The sequence below is a fragment of the Arvicola amphibius genome, chromosome 8 (assembly GCF_903992535.2).
Source record: "Arvicola amphibius chromosome 8, mArvAmp1.2, whole genome shotgun sequence".
Lineage (NCBI taxonomy): Eukaryota > Metazoa > Chordata > Mammalia > Rodentia > Cricetidae > Arvicola > Arvicola amphibius.
This window is the reverse complement of record NC_052054.1, coordinates 95,471,520-95,482,616: the sequence shown is the minus strand read 5'-3', so window position 1 is coordinate 95,482,616 and position 11,097 is coordinate 95,471,520. Positions and strand designations below refer to the sequence as shown.

Below are 11,097 nucleotides of genomic sequence, written 5' to 3'. Positions count from 1 at the left end.
AGGAAGGAGCAAAAGCACAGTGTCAGTATGGTCAGAGGACAATAGGCAAAGGACTCTGAGTTTTGTTTCTTGGAGTTTATCATCTCTGATCATAGAACTTAATGAACTTGTTTCCTGTTATTAATGTCAAAGCTTCTAATATCCAGATGACAAATCAACTGACAATTTGAACAGATTGGTTTTATTTTACTCTTAAGCTCTTTAGCTTAAGGTTGTGTAGCAATGAAGAAAGAATGACTATATTATTTTCTTCAGAGTGCTTTACTGAAACTTATCTACTGCTTTTTGATTAGCATAGACAAGTGAAGCAAAAAACCCTTAGGTCATTCACTGAGCCAAAATCTAGCTCACACTACCAAGCAGGGTAGCCTGTCTTTTTGCTATTGTTGCTGATGATAACTTCTGATCCTTTCCATGACATTTCATTGAAACTTAGGTTTGGGCTTCTGAGAATAAAAATGAAACTATAGAGATCCTCCCTATTTTTATCACTGTGTTTAAGAAAAAGTTTTTGATCTCAGAAGTCTGTGAGAAACTATATGGATACGGGAGTGCTGTGCATGTGAGTGTGCCGAAGTTGAACTGTGACACGCAACTGATTCATGGTCAATTTAATTTCAAACTTTTTGCATCAGTGCTAGAAGGCACTGAATCTGAGTATACAGGACAGAAAAAGGAAAAGGACAGCTTGGCAATAACTCCAGAATCTACCTGACTAAATCTATCCCTTCAGAGCTGATTATTTTAGCACCATGCAGAGCACAGACCCGGTGTTAGTATCTGTTTCAAATTCAGAAAGTCATGAATCCCACAAATTGACACTTTGGCCTAAGCCTTTAAACTATGTGTTTCAATTTGTGATCCATAAATTTCTGGGCATCTTTTTCATGAGTTCCTGGGAGAAGCAGAATGAAAGAAACGCAAAGGAGGAAACATCAAGTTCATAAAATTTGAAAGAACATTTAAGATATTCTATTGGAAAAAAATTGTAAGTCAAGGCTTTTATAATAAAATCAACAGTTTTCCTCTACAAATCAAGAGATTTTTAAATGTTAATTTATCTAAATAACATATCTAAGGATATTGAAACAAATATCCCTATGTATAAAGAAAGACAAGAGTATCCACCAACACCTACCTCTTCTTGCATTAATACTCACCAACCATTTGTCCTACAGATGTCACACACTCATACCCATTGTCTATTTCCTAATTGATTTTCTAACCCTAATTAATGAATCTTTATCACATCTTTATTTATGAGTTCTAGCTAATTTATCCTCATTTGGGTAAAAATATTAATTGTCTTATAATATTTGCCCTGTACTTACATACTGTATGTTTTTTCTCAAACTCCATTCTCTTATGATTTATATCTTCAAATGTTACAAAGCCAAGAAATATAATTATGTTTCTTTACCTATCAACCTTTGCAGTAATTTTTATGGTCTGCTTTTATTTACATGTTTTCTGTTTGATTGTTTTAATATTGAACTGTTTTTCCTCGATGTAAACATAAAATTTGGGAAAATGTTCTTAAAACCAGAGTCTCCTTCCAACCATGAAAATCTCTCTAGAAACGGAGAAGAGAAAGAAAATATTAAATATTTAAATATTGGATACACAAAATGGGATAGAGATAAAAGCCATGCACCTTGAGGCAACACATAAAATAATAGAAATGGATTAAGTTGTAGGAGCTAGTTAGTAACAAACCTGAGCTATTAGACAAGCATTTATATTTTGTATTAAGTCTCCCAATCAATTATTTGAAAAGCAGCTGCCAGTTATTTAAGAGCAGGGAGTTGGGACAGGGAAACACCACCTGCACACCACCCCCATGAATCTTTCTATTGACATTGATATTTGAGATCAATGGAACCCTTCTTGGCTCTTGGTTAGCTTAATACACGGAGTTATGGCACCAGACTATCAACCAGCACCAAAGACATTTCAAGCCGGTGACTTCCTAGTGAGTTGGCTAATGCTAAGAATAAGGAAATGTGGATAAAAAGTAAGCAGAGAAAAGATGGAGTTATTAAGAAAAAGTGAGAGAGAGGTTTAGATGGCTCTGGTCCACTACTTAAACCTAGACTTCATGTCAGGACAGGACATATAGACTTGGTGATGGGAGAAGGCTCATTGGACGTCTTTGTTCCTCTTCCCAACATGGCCACATTGAATAATCTCTTTTTTCTTGTTTTCACTATTATTTGTTGAATTGTCCTTTCAAGGACTGGCCTCGTCAAGGCTGAGCTTGACAAGATAGAACTGTAAAAACTCTGGTAACTGTGTCTCATAAATAAATTAAAGTAATAAATAATAGCAATTAGCTCTGAAAATTGCCTTGGGAAAGGAGGAAAGAATGGGATCATCAAGTATGATTCTAATGCTTGGGAAACTGCAGAGGATTCACCATGAACAAATATTATTAGCTGTGGTCATTTAATAATAAAAGAAATTTATTTTGTTTTGAATTCATGTATACTGCCTTTTTTTCCCAGGTATAAACAAACTATAGATAACTAAGTATAAGTACAAATGGTTCATCAATTAACATTAAGACAGATAAAACTATATGGAAACATCTAACGTCAATGGAATCTCTGTATGCTGCCTTTTAAAATAACCATTAAACTCGAGGGAATAAATACTTATTTTGACAAATTTAGCTAATAAACAGAAGTATTGACCCTTTTTGTGTTTCTAGGTGAACTGAGCACTGGCATTGACAGCTCCCTGGCCAGAACCTTACCTCTACATAGATGTTTTGCTGTCCAGGATTGCAGCTAGATCATCTAATTTGTGCATCTTTTCTTTATAACTTCATGAATAAAAAAGACATTTTCTACCTCTTTGCTCCCCAGAGTTAACTGACTATTCATTGAAATGCGAATGAGTCTAAGACAATCACTTTTTCCTAGGAAAAAAGGAACACAGATTCAAAGTAGTGCCAATTTACTTTTTATTTCCCAATATGAACTCCTGTGTCCAGTGATGGATTATCATAAAAACAAAGAATCTTATAATTCATAGTTATACATTCATGGGGATGGATTAATGAGAAAAAAAAGACCTTCTACCAACATAGATACATGCACCCAGCAAAGAACAATCAAACAGCACATACATTCATCAACCAAGTAGTTATTAATACATAAATCTAGCTGTGATGTGGCTGACAATGAGAATATACCACTGGAAAATTCCCATCTTCAGCTAGATAATCACAGCCTATTCCATCACCGTTCTTTGAGGTTTCATGTATATGGATTGTGTATCTGCAATGCAGCTAATTATCCAAGTCATAAAAGGAGAAAGATAAGGAACGAAACCAGAGAAACAAAAAAGAGCAAACCTGTGTGCCAGTCTGACTTAATTCATAAACCATTGTCAGTGAAGGTCATTCATAGCACTGGAATAAAACACAATAGCAATGTAATTTTCTTAATCTCCCATATGATTTTCTTCTACGCATTACATTTCCATCCCTCATTTCTTTTGTCTCATTTCATGTCTCCTATTATAGTGGATTTAAATGCTTCCCCCATCTCTTATTGGCCCACATTCAAGCCATTTACCGCAGGTAATTAGCTTTAGTGTGCCTATGCCTTGTTATCGCCGTCTTCTCTGTTCACAGCAGGTCTTTGATGGCGACTATTCTGCGTGTATCAGAATTTAAAAGCGTGAAAACAGGATCAATGTCTGTTGAGAACACTGTGGCTTATTTTTCAGCCACTGGTAACTAATTGCTCTGCTTTGTTTGCCTGATTAAAGCCACAAATCCATTGACAGATGGGCTATTTAATTAAAAATATAATACAATAAGTCAGATTCAAAATTAAGAAGGGTTCTTGTGTCACCGAGTTCCTGAATGTAGACTCAAATGCCAAGTGATCACATCCTATACTGAATAAAACATGCTTAGAAAAATTTCCAGACCGATTAATTAAGTCCCAGAATTTGTGAGCTTCTGAACCACAAGAGTCTTGATATTTCCCTCAGAGTGGAAGTAGGGTAGAATGGCTTCATTCTGATCCTAGATATTTGTCTCTCTCATGTGACCTTGGAAAGCTTGCCCTGACACATTGTCTCTGCTCTTTTGAACTAAAAAGTCAATGAAGATTGATAAGGGTGCCCTTCTCAAAGCCTCCAATGCTATCTAACTGTGAAACTAGGATGGGAATGTTCATGCCTGTCTGTAGTCCCCACTAGAAATCAGAGGCAAATCTTCAGGACCTATCACTCCAACATGGAAAGTTACCTTCTGTCCTGACACCGTGAGAAGTTGCTCTTAATTTTGTTAAACTCATGCAAACACAAATGTTCTAAGATCTAAACCAACCTTCTGCATGCAGTCACACCTTTTTGTTTCATCGGAGTTGAGTTCAGGTTCCCTTCAGGTCTCCCTTCCCCATGGCAATGATTTTGCAAGCAGTTCTCATTTCCCATTTCTTCTTGTTAGTTTCTGCTCTGGCACTCCAATGACTGATAAAATTATAAAACATTTTGAAAACCATCAGTTTTTTTGTTTTTTTTGTTTTGTTTTGTTTTTTTTTTTTTCCTCATTTTTTTATTAAAGATTTCCATCTCCTTCCCTCCTCCTCCCCCTTCCCTCCCCTCCCTTCCACCCATACCCCCACTCCGCCCCTCTCCAAGACAAAGAGCCATCAGGGTTCCCTTCACTAGATTAAGTCCAAGGTCCTCCCAGCTCCCCCTAAGTCCAGGAAGGTGAGCAACCAAACTGACAAGGCTCACAGTGAGCCCGTCCATGCTGTAGAGTTCATGTTCATTGCCGTTGTCCTTGGTTTCTCAGTCCTCCTCCACTGTCAGTCACATTCAGAGAGTCCGGTTTGGTCCCCTGTTCCATCAGTCCCATTCCAACTGGACTTGGTGGTCTCCCGTTAGATCTGTCCCACCGTCTTGATGTGGGAGAGTCTTCTGTTTGAGTTGATTTCATTGGCTAATAAAGAAACTGCCTGGCCCATTTGCTACTACTCTTAGGTGGGCGGAGTAGACAGAACAGGAAGAAGGAAGTGAGGTAGATGGCTCAGTAAGATGCCACGCCTCTCCTAAGTTAGGCAGACCACTGTGCCTCTCCTGAGAAAGATGCCAGACACGATGAAGCTCCAGCCCAAGATGGACGTACGCTAGAATCTACCTGGTAAGGCACCACTTTGTGGTGCTATACAGATTATTAGATATGGGTTAGTCAAGATGTGAGTAAGAGGCTGAAACTAATGGGTCAGGCAGTGTTTAAAAGAATAAAGTTTCTGTGTAATTATTTCGGGTGTAAAGCTGGCCATGTTGGAGCTGGGCAGGATGAAAAGCAGGCCTGTCCGCAGCCCCACACTACAGAATGGCGCCCAACGTGGATAACTGAATCCACAGAAAGCCTGAGAAAGCTTAGGAAAGAATAGAGTAAAGCATGTTTTCTGGGTAGCAGCAATTTATCGGGTTTGGCTTTGCTTGCTAGAGCAAGTGCTCTCATCTAAGAGAGGCTTCCTGACTCAGCTTTAGCTGCAAAACCCTGCAGCCCTTTTAAGAGGTCCTGCCACGAAACACTTAAACAGTGTTGATGAAAAGCTGAACGTGTGCTTTTCGGTTTTCAGCCACAGCAGGAAAAAAGTTGTGCTGTTTTAAAATGCTGGCATTCTGGTCTGTACTGCCAGGACAAACTCTGACTCTTTCAAGCAGGCGGTCTTGACTATGGAGCTTTTGATTGTTGTTTAATACTGTTGTAGCTGGCTTGCTGGCAGGGACCTTGAACCGCCACAGAGTTGTGGTGATAAACAAGGCTATAGCCGGTACCTCTGCCATGAGGCTGGAAAGCTAAGGAATGGGCTGGATCTTGCTGTCAAAGCCACGGCTTTAATCCTACCTATATTGCTTGGTAAATTAAAGACTCGTGTGGTCAGAAAAAGAGAGATATACAGTAAAGAGAGATTCAAAGACAAAGAAAACCTCTAAATGGTTTGCAGTGAGTTAAAAGTACATGCAGGCTAAAAGTTAAAGTTCTTACAGTTAAAAAAAAGAGAAAGAAAGAAAGAAAAAGGAAGTAGTTTGTTGTGGTGGTACACACCTTTAATCCCAACACTTGGGAGGCAGAGGTAGATTGACCTCTGTGACTTCAAGGTGTGGCAGGACACACCTTTAATCCGAATGCCTGGGAGGCAGAGACGGAAAGATCTCTGTGAGTTCAAGGTGTTGTAGCACACACCTTTAATCCCAGTACTGGGGAGGCAGAGACAGACGGATTTCTGAGAGTTCAAGGACAGCCTGGTCTACAGAGTTATTCCAGGACAAAGATATACAGAGAACCTGTCTCAAAAATAAAAGTAAAAATAAACGAAATAGAGGTTAAAATAAAGCCGCACAAAGATGGAAAATACACAGAGAATCTTGATACTATATACTATTATGCTCTTTTTGAATTGTTTGAATGCTGAGGAAGGAGCAACAGCTGCTAAAAGATATTTGTTTACAAATGCTGCTGAACTAATCCAAGAAAGATATCTTGAAAATACCTTGACTTTAGAATTTGGATCTAAGGATATGATACTTTGGAAAAGAGATTCTTCTTTTGTTTTTACAGAAAATGAGACCTTATGGATTGCTTCTTTCCCAATATGGTATGATAGACCACGCCCTCCTGAAAGGTTGCTATGAATACCCTCAAAAAATCACTTCGCTCAACTGATGACTAAGATGAACCTGGCACACAGGTTACATTATGAAAGATCTGATTAACAGCGTCCCCATTCAGCAGGAAGCAGTTTGGAGAGAAATAACTGCGCCCATATTCCCAAATATTGTTTATAAATGTTCTTTTACATTTAAAGGGGGATATGATATAGATATGAATAATTTGCATTGATATGGATTTTGCTTTAGTGATACAATTTTGTTATATGTATATGTATTTCTGATACTGATTAAGGTATTGTGATTATGTAGTTCATTTAAAAAATGTAATGTATAGAGGTTGTTAATGGATAGTCATCAATAATAGTAAAACTTGTAGTTATGTTAGATTTTCTAGATATATAGAGATATATTTAAGTTAAATAGGCATTCTTCATATCTTTCAAAGACTACAGAATATCGCATTTTAGATGTTTTAATAACTTAGGGCTTTTCATGACAATGAGACATGTCTGCTCCTGGCAGCACCAATCTACTTCAAGAAGATGATGGGCATCAAAGAGGATCCTTATGGAGTTTGATAGCCATTTGGGCAAGAAACTGCTCTTGCCTGGACTATTGCATAAACTGGACACAGAGAACCCTTAGAGGACTGCTGCACTTGCCTAAATGTGAGATGATCTTTCGGGGTTGCTGATTCAAGAAAAAGTCTGCGAGACATTCTGCAGGACACAGCAGATAGTGACTGAATTGCCTTCGAAATTCCTGCTGCATAGAAATGTCTGCTGGATAGTTATGGGCCTGTAGGCCGAAGATAGATGCACCAACAATACAAAAGAACTTTGGGTGACTGTCCAGGCAGCGAGATGTCTCTGTGATTTCTAGAGTTTTGGAAGTAGCTTACTTCTTGTTCACCTAGGTAATATTATATCCTTCTGGAGTCTTTGATGGAGTTGAAGAATGGATAGATATAGTTTTCCTTAGTTATGATAAAAGATAAAGTAGATATAAATATTGTAACTATAATTCTTGCTTGATAACTGTTTTGTTATATGTAATTTTGCTATGTTAAAGTTAAAGCCTTCTTTTTATTGTTTAAACAGAAAAAGGGGAAATGATGTGGGAGAGTCTTCTGTTTGAGTTGATTTCATTGGCTAATAAAGAAACTGCCTGGCCCATTTGCTACTACTCTTAGGTGGGCGGAGTAGACAGAACAGGAAGAAGGAAGTGAGGTAGATGGCTCAGTAAGATGCCACGCCTCTCCTAAGTTAGGCAGACCACTGTGCCTCTCCTGAGAAAGATGCCAGACACGATGAAGCTCCAGCCCAAGATGGACGTACGCTAGAATCTACCTGGTAAGGCACCACTTTGTGGTGCTATACAGATTATTAGATATGGGTTAGTCAAGATGTGAGTAAGAGGCTGAAACTAATGGGTCAGGCAGTGTTTAAAAGAATAAAGTTTCTGTGTAATTATTTCGGGTGTAAAGCTGGCCATGTTGGAGCTGGGCAGGATGAAAAGCAGGCCTGTCCGCAGCCCCACACTACACCGTCTCAATGGGTAAACGCACTCCTCACGGTCCTGACTTCCTTGCTCATGATCTCCCTCCTTTTGCTCCTCATCGGGACCTTGGGAGCTCAGTCCGGTGCTCCTATGTGGGGCTCTGTCATTTTCTCCATCCAATGCCAGGTGAAGGTTCTATGGTGATATGCAAGATATTCATGAGTATGGCAATAGGATCTGGACAGTTCTGGCACCCTCTCCTCAGCTGCTCAAGGACCTAGCTGGGGGCGTCTTCCTGGACACCTGGGAACCCCTCTAGAGTCAAGTCTCTGCCAACCCTAGAATGGCTCCCTTAAGTAAGATATATAATTCCTTGTTCCCATATCCACCCTTCCTATATCCCAACCATCCTATTCCCCCAAGCTCTTCCCATCCTCCACTTCACACTTTTCTCTCCCCATCCCCCCCTCCCCCCACCCCCCCCCCCCCCCATGTTCCCATTTTTTGTCCGGCAATCTTGTCTACTTCCAGTATCCAGGAGGATAACTATATGTTTTTCTTTGGGTTCACCTTCTTATATAGCTTCTCCAGGATTTTTTTTTCCCCCTTAAATAGTTTATTGGCAGTGGGCTGGAAGGGATGGCAGAATTAGCATTCGCAGACAACACCACACCAGTCACAAGGGGAGCAAGAGTGATGGGAAAGCCTTGAAGGCCTCCTCTTCAGAAGCAAGTGGGTAGGCTGGGGGGCCTGGAGTGTCGATGGGGCAGCCTTAGATCACCACTGCTTAGTAGGCATGGTTGGAGATGAAGAGAGATTCACTGGCTGCGGCTCCAGACTGGCCACTTGGGGTGTACTTTCCTTGACAAGCAAGGCTGTTGGCCAGGGCTCGCTTGATGTATTCCTCCTGGGCAGCCTTCAGGTTCTCCTTCTTCCCGCCCCAGGCCTTCAGAGCAGAGGCCTGCAGGGCTTGGCCATAAGAGAAAGTCAAGGCCCATGGCTTCAGCAGGGGGCACTTGTTGATGGCGTTGAGGTTGATGGACGCCTCTTCCTCGCTCTGCCCTCCAGACAGGAAAGTGACTCCAGTGACAGCAGGGGGCACTGTGCGACGCAGAGCTGTGACAGTTGCCATGGCAATCTCCTCATTGGAATATTTCTGGGTACAAGCATGGCCTGGGGTGACCATGTTGGGCTTCAGCAGTGTGCCTTCCAGATAGACATGGTGGTCACTCAGAGCCTTGTACACAGCAGCCAGTACCTTCTCAGTTACATACTGGCAGCGCTTTAGGTCATGGTCCCCATCAGGGAGGATTTCAGGTTCCACAATGGGTACAATGCCATTCTGCTGGCAGATGCTGGCATAACGGGCCAGAACATTGGCATTTTCCATGATGGCAAGGGCTGAAGGAGTGTGCTCCCCAATCTTGAGCACACAGCGCCATTTGGCAAAGTCAGCTCCATCCTTCTTATACTGGGCACAGCGTTCTGACAGCCCATCCAGCCCTTGGGTGGTGGTCTCACCATTGGTTCCTGCCAGGGGTACCACGCCTTTATCTACCTTAATGCCCACAACACCGCCCTTGGACTTGATAACTTGGGGGAATGGACGTCCATCAACTGCCTTCTGGTAGAGTGTTTCGTGGAAGAGGATCACCCCCCCCCCCCCCAATGCACGTTCACACGGTCATCAGCAGTTAGCAGCAGCTGGCGGTAGAAGCGCCTGTTCTCTTCGGTGTTCTCAGTGCCAATGGACTGCAGCCGCTTAGCAATGCTTCCAGTGGACTCATCTGCAGCCAGGATGCCCTTGCCCGGAGCCACAATTCGGTGAGCGATGTCAGACAGCTCCTTCTTCTGCTCCGGGGTTAGTGCTGGGTACGGGTAGGGCATGGTGCCAGTGGTAGCACGTTCCTGGCACAGGAGGGGATGGGTCTGCCGGGTACGGCGGTGGGTGAGCGAAAGGACGGAAGAGAGAACGCGGATAAAGTCACCAGAACCCCGATCTGCCTGCGTTCCAAAAAAAAGCCAGGATTTTTTACGAATTATAGGTTCGATGTCCTTTATTTATGGCTAGAGCCCAATTATGAGTGAGTACATCCCATGTTAATCTTTTTGGGTCTGGGTTACCTCACTCAGGATGGTGTTTTTATTTCCCTCCATTTGCATGCAAAATTCAAGATGTCATTGTTTTTTTACCGCTGAGTAGTACTCTAATATGTATATATTCCACACTTTCTTCATCCATTCTTCCACTGAAGGGCATCTAGGTTGTTTCCAGGTTCTGGCTATTACAAATAATGCTGCTATAAACATAGTTGAACAGATGCTTTATTTTTGATAAAGGAGCTAAAAGCACACAATGGAAGAAAGAAAGCATCTTCAACAAATGGTGCTGGCATAACTGGATGCCAACCTATAGAAGAATGAAAACCATCAGTTTTGATTCATAGCTTTTCTCAAGAGTGGCTCTGGGTATCAGCAGGGTGTGGTGGATCTGGAAAATCAGAATTCAAGAAAACAAACACTTTTGTTGCCAATTTCCCTCACCAAGAGATTAGTTTTCACATTTATTAAATTATCATATATTCAAGAAGCAAATAATGTTCAAAAATAAACATTATGCTAAGTAAGAACAGAAGTTCCCAGGAAAAGAGCAACAGGTTGTCAAAGATTCCAGGATGGTTTGAATAAGAATTGCCCCATTGGCTCCAAGATCAGAATCCTTAGTCCCCAGTTACTGAAACTAATTGAAGGATATCACTGGGAGTGAGCTTTGAGCTTTTTTTCGTGCCCTCCTTGTTACAGTGCCTGCTTCTTGCTTGCAGCTTGGGATGTGATCTCTCACCTTGTTGCTCCAGCCATCATGCCTGCCTGCTGTCACGCTTCCCCAAAGTGACGGCAATGGATGATGTATCTGTAACCTAAACCCCAGATAGACCCCTCCTTCTGTAA

General features: G+C 41.4%; 1 pseudogene; it reads right to left on the bottom strand.

Moving 5' to 3' along the window:
• Positions 1-8,790: 8,790 nt before the first annotated feature.
• On the bottom strand, positions 8,791-10,127 carry LOC119820958 (annotated as a pseudogene).
• Between the last annotated feature and the right edge of the window lie 970 nt (positions 10,128-11,097).